The 27,975-nt window shown below is 48.5% G+C and overlaps 1 protein-coding gene across 3 annotated transcripts in view; it reads left to right on the top strand.

Annotated features, from left to right (window-relative positions):
- Positions 1-498: 498 nt before the first annotated feature.
- The window catches only part of Tmem51 (transmembrane protein 51), a 57,447-nt gene continuing 29,970 nt past the window's right edge, over positions 499-27,975 (top strand). For 2 of the 3 annotated variants that reach the window (XM_029558418.1, XM_008822670.2), the window contains exon 1: positions 499-643. The gene's annotated coding sequence lies outside the window, so the exon portion shown is untranslated. Of the gene's footprint in view, positions 644-16,616; positions 16,663-27,975 lie in introns of those variants that run through there. The other variant, XM_017795481.2, reaches the window with a different exon arrangement.

The following is a 27,975-nucleotide window of genomic DNA, read 5'->3' as shown; positions in this document are numbered from 1 at the left end:
CCAAGAACGCGCTCCACCCAAGCAGGGACCGGATCCAGAGACCCTGAGGGCGTCCGGGCAACCCGGGAAGGGGAGGGGAGCTGGCGGAGGGCGTGAGCCGAGAGGCTGGTGCACCTGGCTTCCTCCTTCCCCCCTCCGCCCATCCCAGGGAACCGCGGGTGGAGGAGGCAGCGGCCTGCGCCTGGGAAGGTGAGTTTGCGGCCAGGTGAGGTCGCCGGGTAGCCGAGCGCGGACTCCCAGCTCCGTTTAACCGCAAGTTTGCGCACTCGGGCCCGAGATGCCGGGCCTTCCCCCTAGACTGCCATCCCCCGGCCGCATATGCGGGCTCTGGGACCCTGCGCAGCGCGGCACCCGCCCCCTTTCCCGGCCTCCGGGATCCGCCGCGTCCCGTCCGTTGGCGTAGGGCGCGCAACGAGGGTGGGCAGGTGGGCGGTGCCTCCCTCGGGCGCCCGCGGTCCCTCCCTCCTGCGCCGGGCAGCTCTTCCTGCGTCCCCAACCCGGTCCCCGAGCGGCCGGCGCGTTCTCGTCTCGCCCCGCAGCCCGCGATCGTGCGCCCGGAGCAGGCAGCCCGGGGTGGGGGTGCAGCGGAGCCCCCAGCCCCGGGCCCCAGAGCAGAGTCCCAGCCCGACCCGCCGCCGGCCGGGTGAGTCTGCGCCTTGGCGCCCCGAGGTGTCCCGTGGGTTCCCCCCTCCAGGGAAGGAGAGCCTGGTGGCCGGTCCGTGCGTCCCGGTCCCCGAGGTGGCTCGGCGCCCCGCACCCTACGCAGCTGTGCCGGGCCTATGCGGGGCACCCACGCCACCCGGCACAGCTCGCGTGGGCCTCGGCTCCGGGGGCCGCCTGTTGGCGAGGACAGGTGCCTTCTGCCTAGGAGTTCCAAACTCTGGGCACCTGCCGCTCAGACCTTGGATTATGCAAAGCCTTGTCCGCGTGAGCCCCTCCCCACCAAACTCTTGTTTCTTTCTGACTTTTTCCGGACTGAGATTCGTGCTTGTGCGCGTTTTAGTAGAAGCTGATGTTTGGAAATAGGGTGTGAGCAAAATGAAACTGGGGTCCTCCTTGAACCTCGGCTTCGCCTGCAAAAATAAGAATGATAGAGCGTGAGGCTGAGGCTAGGCATTCCTGCCCAGCGCACAGTGAGGGCCCTGTGGGTAAGTTACAGGGTTTAGGGGAGAACAGAATGCCTGAGAGATACTAGGTTTGCTCAGACATAGTACGAGTGATTGGGGGGAGGGGCGCCAATCTGATTGCCATGATACCCTTTAAGAGTGGTTGCAAGCCTTTAATCTCAGCTCGCAGAGGCAGGTGTCTCTCTGTGAGTTCAAGGCCAGCCTGGTCTACATAGAGAGTTCCAGGCCAGCTGGGGCTACAGGGAGACCCTGTCTGAAAAAGCAAGAAACCTGTGCAGTGGGTTTCTCCAGTCTTGGACTGGGGCAGAGGGCAGAGAGTGAGGCAGATGGCTGCAGGCCTACTTTGAATGGTAACTTTGTTTTTTAAATTATTATGTTTGTATGTGTGCCTATGTGCACCATGGGCCCACCCAAATCAGAAGGCATTGGGTTCCCTGGAGCTGGGGTTACAGGCAGATATGAGCCTCTTGGTGTGGGTGCTGGGAACCCAGGTCCTCTGCAAGAGCAGTAAGGACTCTTAACATCCCTATCTCCTCCAGCCATATTGCCAACCTTTGAATGGTAACTTTGAATGGCTTCTTTAGTGAAGGGTTCCACAGCTCCCAGACCAAGACCTGTCATTCAAGGAAATTCCTCCCCTCTGAATGTCTCCCTGCGATACATGCTGTCCTAGTTTGTTTCTTCATTGGTGTGACAAAACACTCTGACCACTACCAACTTGGAGAGGAAAGGTTTTATTTTATATCTCCCAGGTCACAGTTCATCAGGGAGCCCAAGGTAGGAACTCAGAGCAGGAACCTGGAGGCAGGAGCTGGAGCTCAGGCCATGGAGGAGCACTGCTTACTGACTTGCTCCCCTGGCCCCTGCTCAGCTTGCTCTCTTATCCAACACAGGCCCACCTGCTCACAGGTGGCACTACCTACAGTGGGCTGGACCCTCCCACATTACTCAACAATCAAGAAAATGTCCCACAGTCATGGTCACAGGCCAGTCCAATGGAGGCAATTCCCCAATTGAGGCTCCGTCAACCCAGGTATGTCAAGTTGACACTAAAGCTGTCCAGCACACATGTCATAAGTTCCCCTAGTCCAGACAGGAAGAAGAGGGTGGCTAGAGAGAAAGGGAAGAAGGCTGACTGTGAATGTGTTGGCCATTGTGTCCAGAGTGTCTGAGGCTATCACCCAGAGCTAGACCTGCCCCAGGGATACCAGGAGAACTGGGGAGCAGAGGTAGACAAGACCAGGGCTCCAGAGGATTGGCTGTGTGAGGGATGAGAGATAGTCACCTTGCCCCTCTGTGCCTGTCTCATCTGGAATGGGAGTGCTGAGCTCCTAGGCTGAGGTTGGGCATTGGTGGCCAGCAGACAGCAAGTACTCTATATTTGGATATGTTTATGGGGCTTAGGGAGAAGAGGAGAAAGGAAAGAACTGAGGGAGACCTAACATCGGAGTCGTCATCAGGACACTGGTGTCCCTAGGTTCGGGGGAGGAAGGTGTCTGAGCAGGCGGGCTGGCAGAGGCAGTAGCATGGGTGTGCTGGACAGGGAGGCACTGGGTAGAAGAGAGCAGGTTTGTGGAGGGTCGAGGGGGACGTAAAGGGACTGGGGGAAGGGGGAGTGTGATGAGCCAGACTAGGCAGGCAGGGGCTGTGTTCGAGCATCCCAAAGAGGTGGATGGACCACTTTACGTGTAGACAAATCAAAGGGACACGTATTCATTCAAGGATTTTAAGCAGGGGAGCCATTTGGTCATATGACTAGGGGTGTGTCTCAGTGGTAGTGCTTGCCTGTCATGTGTCATATGTGGGGTTCCATTCCCAGCACCAAACAACAACCACAACAGTAGCAACCAGACCTGCTCAAAGTTGATTCCAAAAGACTCTTAAGAGCAGGAAAGCTGGCCGTGGGGTGGGCATCAAGGATGCATAATGTATGGGCACTGGGTAGGGGGCCCATTCAGGAGACAAGGATTAACATGTGACCTTCACATGTGACTGATGGTCAAGGGTGAGATTCCTAGACTCTGTGTGAGGCCCAAACTGGCAACCTGTCTCCTGCCAGAAAGATTCCATGAGTGCCTGGGATGCTGGCAGGGCTCTGGCCCCTCCAGCTTTTGCTTGGCCTCCAGATGTCACAGGCTCAGGGCTTTCTCTGTCTACGGAGAAAAGCTGGCTCCTGCTGACTTTGGCTCTGGGAAGCTCCAGTCTTTGGGGGGCAGAGGCTCCTGATTTAAGAGGTCATGTTTCAGGGTTTGGCTCTGCTCAGCAGGCTAGTGGTGAGCCCCTCCCAACTTGTGGGGTGGAGGAATCAGGGTCATGAGGAACTTGGGGGTCTTGGTGTCTCTTGTTCCAGTTACAAATCAAAGTGGGATTTTAGGGCTGGATTCTAGGGAGTCGGAGGTGCTGGGAAAGTTCCAGATACTTAATGGGGTATGAGGAATCTGCTTCTGGCTACTGTCTCCTTTCACATTTGTGGCCAGTGTTCTGGAACTCAGGGGAATGTGTCTTGCACTCAGCAGCCTTGAGAGTGCCCTTGGTGTTGGAAGTCACTCGTTGCTAGGAGGAGGACCCTGCCATGTTGTCAGGTGGAGGGGAGCTTCCAGCTGTCTACCCCACCAATTCCACGTGACCAACGCAACTTGGGCTGGCTCAGGGACACACACAGCAGGTTGGAGGCAGGCGAAGCCCAGACTCATCTCTGGGGTCTTTTGTCTGACCCTAGGAGGCCTGGCCACATGAGAGTCTGGTTGGGTGGTTTCTCAGCCTTCCATTTTTTCTGGAAGTTCTGTGGAGTCGTGTCTTTCCCCAGCCTGGCAGGTGACACAGTCTAAACTGCCAATGTCTTTTTCTCCCTTGGTGACAGGCTGACTCTCCTGGGAGCTCTTGCTTGGTTTTCCTTCCCTGCCACATGCTGTCCTGTCCTGCCCCTTCCCAGATGGTCCAGCACCCAGCCAGAGATCTGACAGAAGGGTTTCTGCTGTCCCTGTCACCCAAACTTTGACTCTGATTCTTCTCTCTCATGGTCCTAGCCACATCTCAGGACTTCAGGTAGTCCAGCATATGCAACTGCTGCTGTTTTCTTGGGCTCTTCTTCTTCCCTGGCCTAGATTTACAGACCTGGCAGCTGTCACATCTGCATGATGGTCACTTTCAGTCATAGGCTATTAGAATCTGCAGGGGCATTGGCTTCAGAAATCTAATCTGCTCATCTTACAAGTGGGGAAACTGAGGCCCAAGGAAGGAAAAGGACTTGCCTGAGATCAGAGCTGAGACTCGACCCTGACTTTCCCAATTCCATCTTGGATGGTTCATTTTCATTTTTATTTACTGTTATTGTGTATGTCCTGGCGTGTGCATGCCACACACATGCATGGAGGTCAGAGGACAGTTCGGGAATCAGTTATCTCCTTCCCCTGGGGTTGTGACTCAGGTCATCAGGCTTGGTGGCAAGTGGCTTTATCTTCTAAGACATCTCTCTGGCCCTGTCTTGGATGATTTTGAGAGTAGTTTTTTGTTTGTTTTGTTTTGTTTTTGAGACAGGGTCTCCTGTAGCCCAAGCTGGCTCTGAACTCAATATGTACATGAGGATGACCTTGAACTTATGATCCTCCTGCCTCCTGAGTGCTAGGATTATAGTTGTGCATACCATGCCCAGTTTGTGCGACCCAGCACTTTCCCAACCGAGGCACATCCTCAGCCCTTGAGGATTCTTGTGGGAAGAGAGTTGGAGCCCCAAACATAAACAGGTATCTTTATCTCAAGGTCTCCCTTTCTCTCTCTGCCACCTACTGCTGGCTATTTTCGGGGCCTCCACAGTAACATGCCAGAAGGAATAAAAGGTCGGGGGCGGTGTCCTGAAAAACGTGGAGCAAAGGAGGTTCCTGACCCTCCCTTGCCCACTGAGCCACATGTCTCTGCACCCACAGACCTTGAAAATTGTTTCTTCCCTAGATGGCAAACACATAAAGACAGGGAAGGACAGTGTCAGAACTGGTGAATCTGCCGATGGCATCTTGGTTGGATTGATTGAGTTTGCTCTGTAGTGTCCGGCTTTCCACCCTGAGGCATGTGCTCCCCTTAGGATAGATTTCTTCATGAGTTTTGGATTCTTTTACCCGATGGTCATTGGGTATTTGGGAGTCTGGCTTTTAGGGTAGGCTGAGCCATGACACTACCCTAACCCAAACCCTCTAATACTCAGCCGAGTGTGCGGGGCTTCGGGGGTCATGTTTCTGCATCCCTGTGAGTGTAGGAAGAGGGTTATAGTTATGACCTCTGATTCTCAAGAGGTACTTAGAGACTGAGAAGCTGGGCTCTGATTGGATCCAAGATCACACAGAGGACAAAGGCCCAATGTCTTCTGAGCTTCTGCTGTGCTCATTTTAAGCCAGCCAGTGCCACCACCATAGGCATTGTGGGTGTCAAGAGTGGGTCTCTAGCAACATCTGTTTTGAACCTTCATCTTGGGAGGTGACAGGAGAGGGGGCTGGAGAGACGGCCTAAGAGCACTTGCAGGGCAATCATGGGTTCGGCCCCCATCATGTGTGTAACACGCTGGGTATCCCTCCTAATCCAATAACTCCAGCTCTTCCAGAGAAAACAAGAGCTTCAGGTCTATGGAGAGTCTTTGCCTCAGAGAAATAAGGCCAAGAGTGACACAGCAGGAGCTGAAGCCCTCTTCTAGCTCTGCGCATGTGCACTGATGTTTGCACCCCCCCATCCCCACACACACATGCACATACACAAAGACAGACACACACAAACACAAATAAAAGAATCTTCTTAAAAAGAAGAATCAAAGGCAAAAAGTGTGCAGAGAATTTGTTTCCTGGCAGGTGATGCAGGGAGGTTCCCCCTCCTTGGGGACAGACTCCTGGGATGGGCAGGGGGAGGCTGTCTCCTAATAGTGATGGAAGTCCTCAAAGGTCTATGGGTCTTTTCTAGGCTAACATTTGCAGACTGTGAGCTGCATCTTTTGTTTATTTTGTTTTGTTTTGTATTCTGAGATAAGGGCCCATGTAGCCCAGGCTGACCTCAACCAGCTACCTAGCCAAGGATGACCCTGAGCTCCTGATCCTCCTGCCTCCACCTCCCACATGCTGGGATGATGGGCATGTACCACCACACCTGGCTCATGTAGCATATCACTAGTTGGTTTGACCATTAAGTGGTTTTGCTCTGTCTTTTTAAAATCAAAAACCTGTGTGCATTCTGTCCTGAGAAACCTTTTAATTTTTTACATTTTATTTTGTGTGTCCATGTATGTATATGTATGTCACTGAGTATGTGCCTCACATAGTGTTCATGTGGAGGTCAGAGGACAGCCTGTGGGAACTGAACTTCTACCATGTGAGTCCTGGGGAGCAAAGTCAAGCCTTTAGTCTTGGTGGCAAGCACCTTTACCCTCTGAACAACCTCAGTGGCTCATGAGAACTATTGTTATTAAAATTTTTATTACACTCATTTATTTATTTATTTTGTGTATCTGCATGTGTGGTGTGAGGGGGAGGGTGCACTTGCGTCAAGGTGTGACTGTGGAGGTCAGAGGACAACTTTCGAAAGTCAGTTCTCTCCTGTGTGGGTCCTTGGATGGATCCCAGGTCCTCAGGCTTGACAACAAGCACTTTTAGAGGTTGGTCCATCTCTTGGGCCCATGAAAATATTCTTTAGGAAAGATTTCGGTATCTGTACGTGGGCGTACTCAGAGTCAAACAGCATGTGTCTATCACCATGCGGTAAGAGCCTTGGGCAGCCCTGCTCTGGGCCACTGGGTTTTTTGGTGATCCTGGGAAACTGGATTCCTTGGACGACTCCCAGGAGTCACTCAGGGGTTTTGCAGGGACAGAGCTCAGGGGTGGGAGGCGGGACCAGAAGGAAGGACCTGCTATTTGCAAATGTTCTAGATGAACCTAGGTTCTGAAGATCGCTTTATCCCTTTAAAAGAATTTGGAGACTCAAAAAAGTAAAACAGATCAGAGTTGGAAACCACTCAGCACAGCCACCTTAATTCTTAGAAGAAACGGAAGCTGGGGGCCTGGCAGGCGCCAGGTTTCACTCTGCTGAGGGTTTTCAAATGGAGACTGACGCCTCTCCAAGGGAGGCCACATGGCTAGTATAAGGCAACGGGCTGGCCAGAACTCAGTATAGCCTGTGCTGGCCAAGGGCCACATGGTGGGTCTTAGGAACAATGGTCAGTAAAGCCCACGGCTGACATACCAGCAGCCCCGCTTAGGTCAATGCCCTAAAACATTTCTTTGTTCAATGACAGCATTTATCCTACATTCCTAATAGGGCTTACTAATAGGCTTAGTAATCCTGTTTCCTGCTTTATCATTTTTTTCTTTTTTCTTTTTGAGACGAAGCCTCACATATCCCAAGCTGACCTCAAATTCACTGTGTTGCCCAGGATAGCTTTGAACTCTTGCTCCTCCTTCCTCTACTGCGGGAGCGCTAGGATGACAGACATGGACCACCACACCCATTCTATGCAGTGCTGGGGATCAAACCCAGGGCTTTGTGCATGTTGGACAAGCACTGTACTAACTGAGCCACATTCCAGCCCCTCTTCCTTTATTTTTATTTTTATTTTTATTTTTTTTAAATGTCCTCAGAGCCTTTCCAATGAATGACAACATCCCAGACTGTCTTCTTAACTAAAAGGACCAGCCCAACCTCACCCAGGATTGGACCTCACGATGGTGGGCCAGTACCTTGAGTCATTGTCTCATGCGATACATGGTTCTGGAAGTCTCTAGAAGGTTCTCACATGTTCTTTCCAAGATGCAGAACCAGGTGGCTCTAAACCTCAGAGCCTAGCCAAAACAGTGAGCTCCATGTTCAGTGAGAGACGCTGTTTCAGAAAATAAGGTAGAGGACAAGAGAAATGGCTCAGTGGTTAAGAGCACTGGCTGCTCTTGCAGAAGACCTGGGTTGGGTTCCCAGCACCCACATGGCAGCTAACAACTGTCTGTGACTCCAGTTCCAGGGGAATCCAATCCCCTCTTCTGACCTCCACAGGCATTGCATGACATGGGTGCATTACATACATGCAGGCAGTATAGTCATACACACAAAATAAAAGTAATAAATGAAATATTTAAAAAGTAAGGTGGGGAGTGATAGAGAAAATGCCATAAGTTGACCTACCCCTGCCACACACACACTTAAAAAAAAAAAAAACAAACTGTGAATTCATTCCTATGAGGTCCCTAGAGTAGTCAAGGATGAGAAGGCAGAAGGTGGACAGCTGGTTTCCAGGGGCCAGGAAAGAGAGACGGTGAGGGATTTGGCTTTGTAGAATGAAGATTCAGTGGGCAGGTATTAGCGATGGTTGCCCTATGATACGAGTATCCTTAATGTTCTCGACTATACTCTTAAAGCTTGGTAATGGGGCCGACGAGGTGGTTCAACAGGTAGAGTACTAAGCCTGGCAACCTGAGTTCAGTCCTGGAACCTACATAAAAGTGTAAGGAGAGCCCAGCCCCACAGCTTTTCCTCTGACCTCACAGGAGCGCAGTGGTAACAGGTACACAATGGTGTTAAACTTTTAAAATGTAAACTTGTAAGATAGTAAATTTTACATTATAAAGAACAAGTATGATCATCCAGCAGCATTTTATCACAATAAAAAATTGAGGAGAAGGAGTCATTTTGGAAGCATGACTGTATTCACGGAGTGCTTTCTACAGACCAGGTGCTTGGCTTTGGGGTGCAGGAGAGAGACAGCGTCTGCTAACCGGCAAGAACCATGTCCAGCACTGAATGAAAACTTTGCTGTGTCCAGCTGTAGGCAAGACGGGCCCAGGCAGCTCCTGAACCTTCCCAGCTCTTAGGACTGGGCTCTTCAGAGACTTGCCGTCCCTTATCCTCCCAGACCAGTGACTAGCCCTGCTTCTCCCCAACTGGAGCCTCTGTCCCTAAGGACCATCTCCCACTTCCTTCTTCCTTCCACTCAGTCATCACCAAGAAGTCTGATGACTTTTCCCTTCCTGTTCTCTGCTTCTCTGCCCAGATTGCCCAAAAGCCCAGTGTGTGTGTCTGTGTGTGTGTCTGTGTCTGTGTGTGTATATGTATATGTGTGTATATGTATGTGTGTGTGTCTGTGTGTGTATATGTATGTGTGTGTTTGTGTGCATGTGTCTGTGTGTGTATCTGTGTATGTTTCTCTGTGTCTGTGTGTATATGTATGTCTCTGTGTGCATGTGTCTGTGTGTGTTTCTATGTATGTTTCTCTGTGTGTGTGTCTGTGTCTGTGTACTCATCAGCATACATGCATGTGAAAATCAGAGCCCAGGAAAATCGGTTTTCTCCATCTACCATGTGGGTCCTGGGGAATCAAGCTCAGGGTGTTTTTTGTTTTGTTTTGTTTTGTTTTTTTGTCTTTTTGAGATAGGGTCTCCCTGTAGTCACAGCTGGCCTGGATTCACTATGGAGACAAGGCTGGCCTTGAACTCACAGAGGTCTACCTGCCTCTGCCTCCCAAGTGTTAGGAATAAAGGAATGCACCATCAAACCCAACTCCAAGCATTTTTTAGGAATGTCTTCTGTAGTCCACTATGGCTTAACATCATAAACAAATTAGCTTTGGCATTTTCTAGAATATGAGGCTTTTATTTATTTATTTTTATTTATTTTTGTCTTTTTGAAACAAGGTCTCCCTATAGCTGCAATTGGCCTCTTGTGTGACCCCAGGGGTATTGGTTTTATTCCTCCTGTTTCCTTCCTGCAGTAGGACAGATAGAACCAGAGTAACTGTGGGGTCCGCTTTCACCTTTGCCACTTGCTCCTTGGCCACTGCAGTCTCCACTCGCCTGCCCAGTGCATGCTCTGTCTTGCGAGTTTCTTTCTGCCATGTCCCTAGTTGAGGTTAGCAATTGATCCTTTGCTGCTGATGACTTCCTGATGGCGTCCAGCCAGTGGGCTGACTCAGAGTCCTACGTATGACTCAAGAGTCCTACGTATGCATCTGCTGAATGGAAAGTGGGATTGATACGAAGTTGAGAGCCATGATGTGGGTGCTGAGAATCCAACTTATGTCCTCTGGAAGAACAGCAAGTGCACTTATCCTCTAAGTCATCTCTCCATCCCTAATTTTATTTTATGTGTATGAGTGTATTGCCTGCATGTATGTAAGCACATCTGTGTCCTGCAGTGCCCAAGGACGTCAGAAGAGGGTGTCAGATCCCCTGGAACTGGAGTTACAGACAGTCATTAGCTGCCATGTGAATACTGGGAATTGAACCCAGGTCCTCTGCAGAGCAGCCAGGGTTCTTAACTACTGAGCCATTTCTCCAGCCCCTACAACAGTTATTTTTTAACAGTAGCAATAAAATTAGAAAGGAACTGCGTGTCTAGCCACATTCTTATCCAAGACTTTTATTTATTTTGGAATAATTTTAGATTTATAGAAAAGTTGCAAAGATAGCAGAGAGTTTCCATAAGCCTTCGCCTAACTACCCCGGACATTAGCATCTCACCCAGTCGTCCTCCATGGTCTTCCCACTGCATCCATGGCAGACGGGTTCAAGATATCAAGATCTGAGGATGCCGAGGTTCCATATGGAAAACCACATAGTGCTGGACGTGGAGTGGTAGTGCATGCTTGTAATCTCTCTCAACCTCCACTTGAAAGGTGGAGGCAGGAGCGAGAATTCAAGGCCAGCCTGGGCTACATGAGACCCTGTCTCAGGCAAAAAAAAAAAAAAAAAAAAAATCCTGCAGCATTCAGAGATTAACACCAGTACCATGCTTGTTGGCACAAAGGAGTCCCAAGTTTTCAAAGACCAAGATATCCCTGATCTTTCTGCAATTTAGCTGTTGAAGATTGTAATCTTCATTTTTTTCCCCAATAATGCAGTTCTTTAAAAAAAATGGAATAGTATTTACATATGATCCAGGCACATCCTTGTGTATACTTTAACTTCTAGATTTTTTTTTCTTGAGATAGGGTGTGACCATTAGTGTTAATTGTAAGTGTGACAGAATCTAGAATCACCTGGGAGATGGGCCTCTGGGCATACCTGTTAGGGAATATCTTGATTGTCTTTAATTAATTAGGAAGATCCACCTCCTGTGGGTGGCCCCATTCCCTGGCTGGGATCCTGGACTGTTTAATAGAGAAAGGGAGCTGAGCAGCAATCTGCATCATCTCTCTCTGCTTCTTGACTGTGAATGTCATGTGACCAGCTGCCTTACCTTCCCTGTCATGATGGACTGTACCCCATGGCTAGCTGTCTAGATTATTTATGATACCAAACACACCTGGAATGCTGCAGAGTTCCTATACTGTATTGTTTAGGGAAGGGGAAGGTCAGTGCATGTCCAGTACAAGCCTACCTATATGCGGTAGGCTTGAATCCTTGGATGTGGTTCCCATGGATAGGGAGGGTGGCTATATTCACCAAATACAGGTATCAGACATTTCTGCTACTGAAGTCACAGGCTCTGCTATTTTCTGCTCTGGGGTCCAATCTAAAACATTACAGTGTATCTAACTGTTACAGCTCCTAAGTCTCTTCCCTTCTGAGAGTTTTTAGTCTTCCTTTCAATTTCCTGACCTTGAAAGTCTAGAAGTGAGCTGGCCAATGTGTAGCTGGCTGTCAAATTAGGTTCATCTGTTGTTTTCTCATAGTTAGACAGGACCTTTCCATTTGGGAGAAGGATCCTGTACAGGGGACATGGCCTCACTGCAGGTATCAGGATTTTCAAATTATCTCCATGGTATTATTGACAGTGATCACCTTGATCACTGGGTAAGGATGTATCTGTCAGGTTACTGCAGGCCCTTTTGGAAAGGGGCATGATGGTAAAAGGTCAAGTTATGAAAGAAATTATTGGTAGATTAGGTTCTTAAAATGAAACCGCTCGGATGCACCAGTTGGTTAACTGGGGCAGTGTTTGCAACCCTTGCAGGCAGGGATTGTTTTCTAAACACTTGCAGCTTTCTGGGTCGGTAGAGAAAAGCTGAATGCCCAGGAAGGGGAGAAGGATGAATTGTTGTTGCCCAGCAGGCACAAGGGAAAAAGTGGAACAATATTCCCTCTCATATTTTTTAAAAATATTTTATTTATTATTTTATGTGTATGAGTGTATTGCCTGCATGTATGTGAGTGCGCCCATGTCATGGAATGCCGTGGAGGTCAGAAGAGAGCTTTGGATTCCTCTGGAACTGGAGTTAAGGAGTTCATAGCTCCACCATGTGGGTGTTGGGAATCGAACACCTCTGCAAGAGCAGTCAGTGTTCTTAACTGCTGAGCCATCTCTCCAGCACTCCACCTCCCCCCCCTCCACATTGTATTTAAGGGAATGTCAACTCAAACAATACCATTTTCACATAAGAAATGGAAAATCTGGGGCTGGAGAGATGGCTCAGCAGTTAAGAACACTGGTTGCTCTTGCAGAAGACCCAGGTTTGAATCCCATCACCCACAAGGCAGCTGACAGCTGTCCGTAACTCCAGTCCCAGGGGATCCGACAGCCTCTTCTGACCTCCGAGGGCATTGCACAACATGGGTGCATTTACCTACATGCAAGCAATACACGCATACACATAAAATAAGAAGAAGAAGGAGAGGAGGAGGAGAAAGAGGAGGAAGAGGAAGAAAGAAATGGAAAATCTTTTACATTTTAAGTTAATGGGCTGGTGAGGTGGCTCAGTGGGTAAAGGTGCTTGCCACCAAGCCTGATGATCTGAGTTGGATCCCCAGGACCCACCCTTATGGTAGAAGGAGAGAACCAACTCCCATAAGTTGTCCTCTGACTTCCACACACACCATGGTATGCATACAGCTATACACATACACATACACTCACACACATGATAAATACATGTCATAAAAGTTTTAAGTTAAAAACTAAAGAATATTGGTGCTTGAAATGTGGTTCAGTTGGTTGAGTGCCTGGCTAGCATGAGCAAAGCCCTGGGTACTATCCCCACCCAGTACTGTATAAATCAGGCATAGTGGCCCCTGCTTGTAATCCCAGCATTCTAGAGGTAGAGGCAGGAAGATCAGAAGTTCAAGGGAGACGGGGGAAGGGAGCAGGGAAGGGAAAGGAGAGGGAAGGGAAGGGAAGGGAAGGAGGGAGGCAACACTTTCTTGTGTTTATGGAGAGAATGTAAATTAGAGGACAGACCAAAAATGCATGTCAGAGCTTTAAAAGAAAAGCAGGGGCTGGGAGAGATGGATCAGCAGCTAAGAGCACTGGCTGCTCTTGCAGAGGACCCAGGTTTGATTCCCAGCACCCACATAGTGGCTAACAGCCATCCGTAACTCCAGTTCCAGGAAATGCAAGGCCTTCTTCTGACCTCAGCAGGTATTGTACAACATGGGTGCACACATGCAGGCAATACACTCACATGCATTAAATTTTTTTTGAAAAGTTTTTAAAAGAAAACCTAGCAATTCCCATAGCAGATAACAATGAGGGGTTCTGTAGGGGGTTAGCATCAGTATTGTTCTGTTTTACCATAGCAATAAAATCAGAAGCCAGGTACATGTGCAGCAATAGCTAATCAGTTATCTAAACTATAGATTCCTCCATATACTGGGACATCCCTCACCCACTAGAAGAAATCACAATCCGGATGACTGCTGAAGTACGGGATTGTTCATTAGCTATCAAAGGTTAAGAATTAGATCCCACAGAGCTGGGGGTATGGCTGGGTGGTAGAGAGCTTGCCCAGCATGTGCAAGGCTCTGGTTTCATCCCTAGCACCTCAACAAAAAAGGACTAAAAATAGCCCAACATAAATATTAGGTCTCAAAACCTTATTGCAGTCAGATCCCAATGGGGGAGGAAATAAAAGGTGTGGCTGTTTCCACTGCACACAGAAAAGTCTGGGTCCCTGGCAGATCTTATCAGTGGTTGCAGACAGCAACGTAACAGGTAGCTTTGATTTTTTTTTTTCCTGCTAGTCTAGATCTACTAATTGGTATTTAATAAACAAGCATTGTTTTATAGGTAGAAAAAAGTTGTATTTTTTTCATCTTTCATCACTGTGGCTTCTGCAGAGAGACAGGATGCTTCGCGACCTGTGCGGGGCTTTATGACTGTTCCCTGGGGCTTTCTGGAGCGTTCACACTTCAGTCTCTCTTCAGAGGCTTAGGAAGCTGCGGTATGAACGTAGAAGCCAGTGGAGTGAACGAATACACAACTCCGATCTAGCACCTCCTCTTCCTTTCCTTCTCTTCCCCTCCCTTTCCCCCTCCCTTCCCTCCTCTCCCTTCATTTCCCCTCCCCTTCCCCTTCCCCTTCCCCTTCCTTTCTCCCTCAATGCTCGGATTTGAACCCAGGGCCTCAACGCATGCTGGACAAGCACTCCACCACTAAGCTACACCTCCAGCCCCAGCCTTTCCCCTGTGGACAGGGTGTTCCTGTTGCTTCCAGCTTTGAGTGATCCTGAGGGGACTGCTGTAAACATTCATAGTCAGGTTTTAGGATCAATATTTACTTTCATTTACTATTTACTATGCCTGGGAGTGGGGCTGCTGTGTTCGTAGGTGATTGTGTGTTTGTCTTTAGATAAACTGCCCAAACTTGGAGGCCTGGCCAGTTCTTCCAACCAGCACTGTGACTACGTGGGACTCTAATGAAAGATTGCCAGTGCTTTCCTGTTCACTTGGAACATTAATGACCCATAGTGATGACCCAGCAGAAACAATTGGGAATCTCTCCTAGTGTGAAGTATTTACCTTTTCCCAACTGATGTGGGTTCTCCCTGCTGGGCAGGAATCTGCCTCCTTTCGTTACTGACCTCTCCCATCCTATCCCAGGCTAGAAGTTACAGTGGCTTGTGCATAGTTCTCAAGTAATGTTGATAAATAAATAAATATAAATAAATAACTAAAATAGATAAATATTTATTTATTTACTGTGCTTGTATGCAAGTATGTATGTGGAAGTCAGAGGACAACTTGTGGGAGTTAGTTCTCTCCTTCCACCATACTGGTCCTGGGGATCAAACTTATGTTGTCAGGTTTGGTAGCAAGTATTTTTACCCACTGAGCCATTGAACTGGCCTTTAAATCACTTTTTATTAACTCTTTGTTTAATTACAAAAGTACTAAAGAGAAAAAAATAAATCAAAGGCATGGCGGTGCATGCCTTTGATCCCAGCACTCAGGAGCCAGAGGCAGGTGGGTCTCTGTGAGATGGAGGCCAGCCTGGTCTATATAGGGAGTTCCAGGCCTACTGTTACACGGAACCCTGTCCCCAAAAGACCAAAAAAAAAAAAAGAAAGAAAAGGAAAGAAAGAAAAACTAAATCAGGATCAAAGGCTATCCAGTGGAAAACTATATTATATATATATAAATGTCCCTTCCTTTCCTTTTGGGGCACAGTTCCTAATACCGAGGACAGTCAAGAAGAAAGAAAAACTAAATCAGGATCAAAGGCTATCCAGTGGAAAACTATATTTTATATATATATAAATGTCCCTTCCTTTCCTTTTGGGGCGCAGTTCCTAATACCAAGGACAGTCAACGTCTGTGATTGCTTGCTTGAACTTCTAGAAATTCTCTCTGCATTTAATGATTTTTTTTTTTTTTTTGGTCTTTTTGAGACAGGGTCTCCCTGTAGCTCCAGCTGCCTGGAACTCACTCTGTAGACCAGGCTGGCCTCGAACTCACAGAGATCCTCCTGCCTCTGCCTCCTGAGTGCTATGATTAAAGGTGTGTGCCACCACACCCGGCTAATGATATTTTTAAATGCTACATTTAGCTGTTCTTGTAATCAAGGCAATAAAGTGTTACAATTACAAAATTGTTGAGTAATTTAAAACAAGTACCAACTCATATCCGGATCATATTGTTATTAAGGAAGTGTGAGGGCCTGGAATTTTGTACCAAAACTTCCACGTCTACAGTTTTCAGTGGCAGGTCAGTAGCTTTCATAGATTTCCCATGGGGTCTGTGCACCAAAAAAACAAAGGTAGGAGCTATGGGAAGGAAGTCTGAAGAGCGGTCTTACACATAAGTGGCTGATCCCTATGTACCCAGCTTGGGGGGGAGGGTGACCTCTGAGCTTTCCCTCCTCGTTCTTAGTTCTCTGATTGCCAGACTGAGGAACCATTGATGTGATGGCTTTGTCATGGGCAAGAGCAGCTTTGGCTGCACCATTAAAGTTCACGGGCTGTTTCAGCCTTCCTCCTTGCACTGACTCACAAGTGTGGGGAATGATGCCGGCAAGGCATCCCAAAGAACGTGTATTCTCTTGCCCAGTATGAACTGGTTCCGGGAAGGTGGAGGAGATAGACTTGCTTCCTGTAAGCGTGCAGCCTGAGAAATATTGAAAGTAGCTAGGGAAATTCCTGGGAGGAAGAGCTACATCCGGTTGGTGATGAAAGCCACAGACGTTTGAGAACTGTCCTCCACTGGACTTGTATGTGAAGCAGAGGGAGAAATGCCTTTTCAATAATTCTGCATCTGTGATTTGATGCTCAGAACAGTCCTGTGACTGGTGGGGAAACCGAGGCAGGAGTATACTAGCTGCTGTGCAAACATCCCTACATCTCAAGGACTTCAGCTACTCAGGCCACAAGGTAAATAGTTGGGAAGGGTCAGGAGGGTATTGACTCCACATGGTCAATCAGGGACCCAGGCTCTTTCTCCCACAGCACTTCCTTTCCAAAGGGTTGGCCGGCTAATAAGGTCCCCGGCCAGCCCCAGTTGCTTGTCACATAGTAGGTATACCAATCATTGAGGTGAGTTTTGCCAAAGAGAAATGGTTTGGTTGTATGGTGAAGTGTGACCAGCCTGGGCTACATTACGAGACCCAAGTCTCAAATCCATCCCAGAGGATGGAGTTTCGGGAGACTTAGAGGATAAAGAAGTAGGGTGTTTTACAATGTGGGGAAGATGACCTGAGGTCAAGCAGACATGGTCTGCGCATGTGTGATCTAGCTTCTTGGCTTCCTTTGACACCCATTTTCACATGGTGGTGTCATCTTGAGCAGAGAGGGAGAAGGAAGTTTTCCGCTCTCTAACTTGAAAAGGTCATACATGGGACACCCGTGCAGCCTGATGCAGGCATCAATGAATCAGCTTTCTAGATCCTAAAAAAAGTAACCTAGATAACAGCTGTCATCATGTCCCACATGTCAGAGGTGGCGTCAAGGTAAAGCTAACAAGAGCCTCATACAGTGCTCAGTGACCTGCAGCCTCCAAATGAGTAACTTTTAGGTTTCACTAAAAGCAAGGGAAGCCAGAGTTTACTCTGGTGAGAAGGACCGTACTGCTGAGGCTCAGTCCAGTCAGTTAGGTTTCCAGAGTCTGAATTCTTTTTGTTAAATTTTCTAAATTACATAGTGTGTGTGTGTGTGTGTGTGTGTGTGTGTGTGTGTGTGTTGCCATGGCGTTTGTGAGGAGGTCAGACGACAACTTGCAGGAGTTGGTTCTTTGTGGGTCTAGGGGATGGAACTCAGGTCATCAGGCTTGACGGCAAGCACTTTTACCCACTGAGCCATCTCACCAACCCAGAATCCATATTTGTGAGAAACAGGAGTACTGGTTTTTAGCTACATTTACCTGGAATGTCTCCAGCACTGGGACCCAGGAGGTAACTGGGAATTCTATAGATCATCTCCTGGGTGTTACCAAGGAAGCCAGCTGCTCTTTCTACCAAGCGAGACGGGTGCATCTGAGAGGCCCGTGTCCTTTGTTTTGCAGGTGAGAGTTCTCGGGTTCGGCACACATAAATGGAAGCCATTTCCCCCAGGGTTTGCACTGGAACTAACTATGCCGGAGTTCTGCTGCTGGCCGGGGCTTGCATCTTCCCCCAGCACATGTCAGCCCCCAAGGCTGACAGCCTTGTCACTGTTCTGTGTGAAGAGGAGGCTTTGGTAGACATCAGCAGTGTGGTTAAAACATTTTTTCCCATACCGGGCATCAAGGCACACACCTTTAATCCCAGAACTCAAGAGGCAGAGGCAAGTAGATCTCTGTGAAATCGAGGCCAGTCTGGTCTACATAACGAGTATTCCAGGCCAGCTGGAACAGGGAGAGCCTGTCTCAAACACACACACACACACACACACACACACACAAAACTTTTCCCCCAATTGAAATATCTTCTTGGGCAAACCATCCGAGAGTCTAACACAAAGATTTAGAAATTTGAATGTGGCACATCCATAATGAGCCATCACTCACTCCTTAAAACTCATGGTGATGGGGAGACTCAGAGAGACTTGAAAGATGACTGAGAATGTAAAAGGGCAAGTTACAAAGCTGGCCATTTTTTTTTGTTTCAAAACCTATAGGAATAATACATTTAAAATTGTATTTATTATTATTGTGTGTGCATGATGTGTGTATGTGGGCGTTGCATTTGGAGGTCAGAGGACAACTTTGTGGAGTTGGTTTTCTCCTTCCATCTTTATATGAGTTCTGGAACATGAACTCAGGTTCAGGCTTGAGAGGCAAGTAACTTTATCTGCTGGGCCATCTCACTGCCTTGAATAATAAATTTAAGACTATTTTACTATAATATTTCTAATGGCGATTGTTCGTGGATTATGAATCTCACCTTACATTCTAAATTTCTTACCAATAAACATGTATTACTTTGTATTAAAGTAACAGATTTAAGTTTAAACCTTTTTCCTGATGGTTTTGGTCACCTTCTGCCATTGCTTAAATTTCCCAAATAGAATAATTACTGGGTTTTCTGAGAGCTGGGTGCAGTGGTACAGGTCTATAATCCTAGCACTCAAGAAATTGAGGTAGGAGGATGGAGAGTTTGAGGCCAGCCTGAGCCAAGGGTGGGGTGCGAATTCTGTGAACATTAAATGAGCTAACTACTAACTCTAAAATTCAATTCATTAAGTATTGCTATTTGTACCATTGCCTTTGGGGGGGAGGTTGAGACAGGGTCTTACTCTGTAGACCTGGCTGCCCTGGAACTCATTATGTAGACCAGACTGGCCTTGAACTCACAGAGATCCACCTGCTTCTGCTTCCCAAATGCTGGGATTAAAGGCATGTGTGACCATGCCAGCCCCTCCCCTCTTTTTGAGACAGCATCTCAAATCCACAATGTAGCTGAGGTTGACCTTGAACTTCTGATCATCTGTGTCAACCTCACCCCCCCAGGTGCTGAGATTATAGGTGTGTACCACCACTCAAGGCCAGGTTTATACAGTGCTGGGAATCAAACTCAGGGCCTCATCTATGTTCGACAAGCACTCTACCAATTGAGCTACAACCCCAAGCCCCACAATTGCTTATGAAAACCTTTCCATTCCTTGAGCCTGTTCCAAACCCAAACCAGCCACATTTGGTAGCCGAAGGGGCGTCATGAAGGGATTGTGCGTCCAGAGTGAGCCGCTTCCCCTGTGGTGCTCACCATCCCCCTCTCTGTGTATGGTGAAGCCGGGAACTGGGATCCTGCTTTGCTGTATCATCGAAGCCACCCTGGCTGTCATCTGGTTTCTGTCTCCTACACAGAGAAGCAGTCTGGTGTTCTGGTGCAGTGGTGTATTAATTAACAGTGTGAGTCGTGGAGTCAGACAGTCTGGGTCCCGCATCTATTATATCAAGAGAATGACAGTGCCACCTGCCCAGGATGGGCTCAGGATGCATGTCCCTGTGCTGCAGAGTCTTGGTGGATTGTTCAGCCGGCGCTGCTGTTCACAGATTCAAGTCATGGCTCAGAAATTCACATGACATAAAATGGGCAGTTTTAAAGTGAGCGATTCAGTGTCATTAGTGCCTTCATAAGCTCGTGTACCCTCCTCAAGCCCATCCCTGAGTCTTGTCTTCACCCCTCTTCCAAAGAACGCGTGTATTTAGAGCTGAACCTTAGTGGCAAAGGCCTATAATCCCAGCTACTCAGAAGACTGAGCCTGGAGTATCTCAAGTTCAATTACCTTAGGGAGTTTCTTGAGCCTGAGTAACTTAGTGAGATCCTATCTCAAATTAAAATGTGAAGAGGGCTGAGAATACTGCTCAGTGGTAGAGTGCTTGCTGAGCATGTGTGAGGCCGTAGATTCAATCCCTAGTACCCCCGCCTCCAAACTGAAGAAAGAAACCCTAACTCCCCTAAGCAAGTGCTCCTCCCCATCCCCTGGTCTAGCAACCACTAACCTGTAGTGTTTCACTACTTGCAGGGGCCAATTCTCCCTCTACTGTGTTGATCTCAAAGATCAAAGTCAGGCTGTCAGGCTTGGCAGCAAGCACCTTACCTACTAAGCCATCTTGCCAGCCCATATGTAGCTTCTATGCAATTTTTTAAAAAATACTTATTTTTAGCAGGGCATGGTGGCGCAGGCCTTTAATCCCAGCACTGGGGAGGCAGAGGCAGGTGGATCTCTGTGAGTTCAAGGCCCGTCTGTTCTACCTAGCAAGTTCTAGGCCAGCTGGGCTACAGGGAGACCTTGTCTCAAAAAAGACCCCCCAAATATATATATATATATTTTTATGTGTATGAGTATATTGCCTGCATGTATGTAAGTATACCCATGTCGTACAATGCCCATGAAAGTCAGAAGAGGGTGTTGGATTCCCTAGAACTGGAGTTAGGGATGGTTGTTAGCCACCATGTGGGTGTTGGGATTCAAACCCGGGTCCTCTGCAAAAGCAGCCAGTGCTCTTAACTACTGAGCCATCTCTCCATCCCTTTCTGTGCAGTTTAGCCATAAGTATATTAGAATCACATACCACTGTCTCTGTCATCTCACCTAGCAATGGACACAAGCTTTTTCAATGCCCACACCCCTGGTTCCTAGAGTTCAACATGTGTTTGAATCCCAGGGGCTTGTTGGAACAGATTGTCCCCCCTTCCCTAAAGTCTCCACCACCCCAGATGGAAAGGCCTGCATGGACAGAGAGGACAATGATGTCATTTGGGGGCCAGTCAGGGAAGCTGAGCCATGGGGATCAGGACAGATAGGGTAGGAACAGGAGCGAGGTCTTATTCAAGTATGAAGAAGCCAGATGTGAGGGTGACCGGACTAGTGAAGGTGGCCGCTTGCCTCCTGAGAAGCCAGGGTGTGCACTTGCCGAATTGTAACCCAGGGAGGCTGGTGCAGTAGCCTGTATCAGCCATTACAGGGGTCCAGCCAAGGGTCGGACGATGAGCTTGGGGCTGCTGGTGGTGCCAGCAGTGAGGAGGAGGAGGCAGAGACAGAGGGGACTCATGGCCTGTCTGTCCCTACACAGTGCTTGGGGAGGGTGAGGATTGCTGCCTTGTGGTCACCTTCCAAATCGCCACAGTCTCTCTCAGGCCAGTTCTCACCAAGAACCAGACAGGAAGGGAATTCTGGGAGCAGTAGCTTGAACTTAAGCACATTGACCCCTCATGAGCTCCCAATTGGATAAGCCACTTCCCTCTGTCCATGTAGGACTTTCTGGCAGCCCCAGATATGGTCCACCCCCATAGCCTTCTGTTAGGATCCTTGGCTAGACCAACAGTCTTCACAGACACTGGTTCCTGTGCCTGGGCCCAGCCTGTGCAGTTGGACTTCGGGAACCAAAGTATCTAAATTGTGACCAAAACTCCCTAGTCGACTCAGATACCCTGCCAGATTTGAGAGGTTTTGTTTGTTTTGTTTTTCTGTCTTTTTGAGACAAGGTCTCTCTGTAGCCCCAGCTGGCCTGGTACTTCTATGTAGACCAGGTTGGCCTTGACCTCACAGAGACCTGCCTGCCTCTGCCTCCCGAGGACTGGGACTAAAGTCATGTGCCACCATGCCCAGCAAGTTTTAGACTTTAAAAAAATTATTAATTTTTGGAGGTTTTTTTGAGACAGGGTCTCCCTGTAACCCTGACCAGCCTGGAACTCACTATGTAGACCACACTGGTCTCCATCTCACAGAGATCTGCCTGCCTCTACCTCCTGAATGCTGGGACTAAAGGTTGTACCACCATGCCTCGCTTATGGGACTAAGGTATGTGCCACCATGCCTCGCTGATACCCCCTTCTTTTTAATTAAAAAAAAAATCTTTTTTTGAGGCAGGTCTTATTATAGCCCAGGCTGGCCTCAAACTGACTAGATATCTGAGGATGACCTTGAACTCCTGATCCTCTTACCTCCACCTCCTAAATACTGAAATTACAGGCATGTACCACAATGCCAGATTCATGTGTTGCTGGGGATAGAATCCATGGCTTTGTGCAAGCTAGACAAGCACTCTACCAACTGAGCTACAACAGCCTCCTACTTTGAGACTTCTGATATGTGTCAAAGAGAGGTCTGTGGGGCCAGATGATGTGCGTTTAGACTCTGGTCCCTCTACTTGCTAATTTTGTGATATTGGGCAAGAGACTCAAGCTTTCTGATCTGATGTTTACTCACTCATCTGTAAAATGGGTACAATGACTGCCTTCCTCACAGAAGGCTATGGGGACTGAAAGATGCCCCAGGTGTGTGAACTACTGTGTGCTGAACACTGCTATGCCTAGATGTGTCCAGGGCTAATGTCAAACAAACCAGTCTTCACTCTCTTCTTAGGAACCCGACCTGACCTTGACCGTGTTGTTTCAGATTGCTTTCCCAGCATGAAAACCAGACTTGCTTTTCTGCCCCACCATTCACATTCCAGCCGTAGTTTCATATAAATATCCTTTACTTGTTTTTTTTCCTTAGGCAAATCTCACAAACCCCATCTTAAAAACAGTTCCCTAATCAGATCATTCTAACATCCAGCCCTGCTGTGTCTGAAAACACTTTGTTTTGGTCTTACCAGGTTTGTTTGTTTTTTCCTTTTCAATCAGAGTCTTAGGTAGCCCAGGCTGGCCTTGAACTCACTATGTATCCAAGGATGAACTTGAACCCCTCCTGCCTCCACCTCCCCAGTTCTGGAGACACAGGTATACCCCACCATGCCCGGCTATGAACACTGGAATCTTGCTACGAACACTGGAATATTGGCCGATCATGCCCCACGCTGCAGATTTCTGACTTTATTATACACCTCTTGTCTGATGCTCTGTGACGTTGCTGTAGAGTGTGTTGGTGGAACAAGCTACTTTTCCAAGAGAGAAAGTTGGAAAGTTTCCTGGGACTTGTTCCCAGTGGATCAAAGCTGTGTCCCTGGCCAGGCTGAGGTGCTGAGGAGGGGACTGGTTTTAAAGTTGCTCCCAAGACACCAACAAGCAGCCATGAAGAAATTGCATGGAGGTGGGAAAGAGAAGGGGATTTTAGTGGTCATCAATCAAGGAGGGGGCTGGGGTCATGGCTCAGTGGGTACAGTGCTTGCTGCACAAGCATAAGGACTTGAGTTCAATCCTCAGCACCCACACAAAAATTCAAGTGTGGTAGTCTATCTAAGCTTGCAATCTCAGCACTGGGGGAGACAGAGACCAGAGAATCCCTGGGGGCCACTGGCCGGCTAGTTCAGTCTACTCAGAAAACCCTAAGTCCATGGGGCTGGAGAGATGACTCAGCAGTTAAGAACACTGGTTGTTAACTTGCAGAAGACCCGGGTTCAAATCCCAGTACCCACATGGCAGCTAACAACTGTCCGTAACTCCAGTTCCAGGGGATCCGACAGCCTCTTCTGTTCTCCCAGGGCATTGCACGACACGGGTGCAAGTTCCAGGGGATCCGACAGCCTCTTCTGTTCTCCCAGGGCATTGCACGACATGGGTGCAATTACCTACATACATGCAGGCAATACGTGCATACACATAAAATAAAAATAAATAAAAAACAAATAAAAAAGAAAACCCTAAGTCCCAATAAGAGACTGTTACGTAGAAGTGTCCTCCGACTGGCAAACTAAACTGGCAAGCTATAGCCACACCTCCTTCCCAAGCTTGGTTATACCTGCTTGTCTAGGGTTGTAACTGCTGACCTTCTGCAAGAAGGGGTGGGGGGGCACGGGGAGTCAGTCACTCCTTTATCCAATCAGTTGGTCTTAGCTGCATGGGGAGGAGGGACTAAGGATATATAAGCCGAAAACCTCATGAGAAACAACACCTTGCCATTTTGTGCAGCTGTCAGGAGGTCACAGAATCTATGCTTGGGTATAGACTTTCCAGTGCAGCCTTAAATGGGGCGAGGGGACACACTCTTCTGTTAGTAACCCCCGCCCCCTGCTTTGTTAGCAAGCTCAATAAACACATTAGGATTTTCCAAGCTGTGGCTTTGGAGAATTTGTATCTTGATCTGTCATAATGGCTGTGGGAGGAGGGGGCCTCAGGGCCTTGTGGAGAAGCCAGGATGAGTTTGGGAGTCAGTGAAGCATGGAAAGGGGAAGGAGCTGGGCACACACATGCCCAGAAGGAGCCTGGGGGAAAGGTGAATGAATCAGTCTACCAGTGAGGCAGCAGGGAGTGGTGTGGATTGTGGCAAAGTGGAGGCTAGGCCCCTTCCCTTGGGCAGAGCTGTGACTCAGCCCAGATGCTGGCTACGAGTGAGATGGTCACATTTGCACCCTGTTCTCTATGTGTACCTATCCCATAGTACATAAGATAAACACCTGACACTCTCAGGCCAAATAAGAGGCGTCTGGGGGCCAGATGCCATTCTGGGACTGCCAGTCTGAGGCAAGGGTGTGTGTATGTGTTGAGGGCGGAACAAGGAGGGAAGAAGGTGCCGAAAGCCACTCAGAGTTCAAGTCCAGGTCACCAGGCCATTCTGTGACCTGGCTGTGCAGTGAGGGGTCCAGAGGCGAAGTGGGCACAGGCAGAGGGAGGGATGCCTGGGGGGGAGGCATGGATGGTTATTGACTTTTGTCACAGACTGACCAAAATAGCTGGTTCCAGGGAAGCACTGTGTGTCAAAGGTGATTATGTCACAGGATGGAAGGAGACATATGCTGTGCTTCATGGGTGGTAGCTGTGGCATGTCCTCTCTGGGCCCCCTCTGTGATCCTGGTGTTCTGTTCTGTTTTGGACTAAGGAGGAGTTGGTTTTGTTTGCTGACTGCTGATTGGCACCCTAGTGGGAGTCAATCTTGAGAAAACTAGAGTTGGTACCTTAGAGTCCCAGATTCAAATCCTAGCTCTGCCCCTTGCTGGGCAGGACCTTGCATACCCCCTTTGCTGGATCTCATTCACACTCAGATGAAAATATTGACCTTAGGGCTAGAGAGCTGGCTCAGCAGTTAAGAATACTGGCTGTCCTTCCAGAGGACCCAAGTTCAGTTCCCAGCATCCACATGGTAGCTAACAACCAGTCTGTAACTCCAGTTCCAGGGACTCTAACACCTTCTTTTGGCCTCCAAGGGCATTGCACACATGTGGTGCATTCACCTACATGCAGGCAAAATGCTCATACACATAAATTTTTTTTAAAAAATTTAAGAGAAAATATTGACCTTGCTTGACCCATCAGGTGTCTGCAGCCCCTCCCCTCACCTGTGGTTTATGCCTTGCGTGTCACACTTTTGCCTGTGTCACCTGCTCCCTTCAGGACCTGGCCTCCTCCCCTGAAGTCCAGGGGCTCAGATAGAAGGAATGAGTACCCTGGCCATTCTACTCAGCCTGCCTACACCTTGTGCGCCTCCCCCATTCATCATTGTGTTACCATATCCAGCATTGTGATACCATATACAGCAGTGAGTGATGTGGGTTGCACAGTATCCCTAGCATATCTGACTCTTGGCATAACCATGTCTCCGTGCTCCTTCCTCAATAGGAAAAAGTCATTTTTAGTTCTGATCATGACATGAAGTGACTCTGTGGTACCTGCCAAGTAAGAAAACTGGACCCTCTGGTATGCTGCTTTTGATTTGTTTTTTAAGTTTTTAAAAAATTATGTGTATGCCTGTGTCTGTGTGAGGGTATATGCCTATGGGTGCAGGTACCCTCTGAGGCCAGAAGAGGGCATCAGTCCCCTGGAGCTGGAGTCACAGGTGATTGTGAGCCACCCAGTGTGGGTTCTGGGACTCAAATTCTGGTCCATGGAAAGAGCAGTGTGCATTCTTTTTTAAATTTTTTAATTTTATGTGTATGAGTGTATTGCCTGCCTCTGTCTCCCAAGTCCTGGGACTAAAGGCATGTGCCACCATGCCTGGCAACCACCCAGTGTTCTTAACTGCTGAGCTATCTCATCAGCCCCTGCTTTCCGTGTGTGCGTGTGCGTGTGTGTGTGTGTGTGTGTGTGTGTGTGGTTTTTGTTGTTATTCTTTTGAGATAGGGTCTCGTGTAGCCCAGGTTGACCTCAACCTAAATATATAGTCAAGGTTAACCCTAAACACTTGATCCTCCTGCCTCCACCTCCCAAGTTCTGGGATTCCTGGCATGTACCACAATACCTGGCTTCCATTTTAAACAACACAAACTGTAAAACATGGGCAAAGTGTCTGTGCTCTGCAGTGGCTGCACTCAGGTTTGTTCAAATGTTTGACCATAGGAATAGGTAAGATCGTGGGGGTGGAAAGTTCCAGCATGATTCCCAATCCTGAGCAGAGATTCTGCACAGCTGTGCATCTGGAAGGTTCTGGATCTGCTGAAGTGGTAAGGCACCCCAAGCGACTCCTCCTGGCAGTTCTTTTGTGTGTGGTTGGGACCGAGCTGTAAGCACAGGGATATTTACCTCTTAGACCAGGGCCAGTCATGGTTTAGAGCTTGACCCAAGCAGGTTTTTCAGGAGAGCATGGAATCCTGGCATTGTTTAGTGATTCTGGGGTGTGGCAAGATGGGAAAGACCCAGAGTTGGGTGTATTGTTTTAAAGTTCTGTACAGAAAGTGCAGCCCCCAAACCCAGGATGGACATTCCCACACTCAGACCATGGTTCACCCTGGCTTGGTGACCCATTTGTGGAGGTGCCCTTGGGCCAGAGGAAGGAGGCAGAAGAGCCATCCCATGCTCAAATGGATGGCCGCATTCCCGCATCTGAGACAGGACAAGCCTTTGACATCTCAGGATGATGTCTCTTCAGCTGGGAGTAACTTCCCTGCAGAGCCGGTGTCCATTGCCTCCCCACTCAGGACAGCCACAGCATCTGTAGGCCCTGCATGCCTGCTCCAGTGCACTGAACTTTAACGAGGACCCTGTGAAAGTTATACTGACTGTCAACGAGACAGGATTTGGCATCACCTAGGAGGAAAAGCTCTGAGCAGGCCTACAGGGGAATTTCTAGATTGAGTTAATTGAGATAGGAAGACCTATCTTGAATGTGGGCGGGACCCTCCCATGGGCTGGGGTCCCAGACTGAATATAAAGGAGAGAGTGAGCTGAGGAGAAACCAGCATTCATCTCTCTCTGCTCCCTGACTGCAGATGCATCATGAGCAGCTGGCTGCCTCAGGCTCCTGCCGCCATGTCTTCTCCACCATAATGGACTGCATCCTCGAACTGTAAGCCAAAGGAAACCCTTCCTAAGTTGCTTTGGTCAGGTGTTTTATCACAGCAACAGGAAAAGTCACACACACAGTTTCCTCACAGGGCCACCATCGCTGGCAGGAAGGAAGGTAGACAGGCTGCTCAGGAGCTGAAACAGGTCCATCACCCAGAACAGTGAGCTAAAATAAGCAGGTTCTGTTATGATCTCTGCTTCTAGGTGGGGAAACAACTGGCTGAGTACTGTGGCTCTCGGGCAGAGCAATCCTGTAGTGGTGGAGGGCTGAACCCACAGGAACATCTCAGAAGGCTGAGACCCGAGGGAGAGTAGGCCATTGTGGGAAAGAGATGGAGGTCAAGGAGATGCATGCGAGAGCTGTGTTCTCAGTCCCTGGCCCCTACCCGCCCTGGGCTCTGAGACGTTTCCCAGATGTTAATGGTCCCCAATTCTGCCCCCATGTATATAGAGGACATAAGAAAGTCCAGTGTAATAACTACTCAAACTACTATACAAGTTTAATAACTACTCAAAACTTGTTTCTGTTAAATTCTGTACCACCCAGCTCATGAATCTTTTTGGCAATGTTGGAGAGACACCTTCCCCCACACACACACCCCTTGAGATG

This window comes from Nannospalax galili, unplaced genomic scaffold (genome assembly GCF_000622305.1).
Source record: "Nannospalax galili isolate Female #2095 unplaced genomic scaffold, S.galili_v1.0 scaffold548, whole genome shotgun sequence".
In the NCBI taxonomy this organism is placed as follows: domain Eukaryota; kingdom Metazoa; phylum Chordata; class Mammalia; order Rodentia; family Spalacidae; genus Nannospalax; species Nannospalax galili.
The sequence above is the reverse complement of the archived record's forward strand: the minus strand, read 5'-3'. Positions and strand labels throughout refer to the sequence as shown.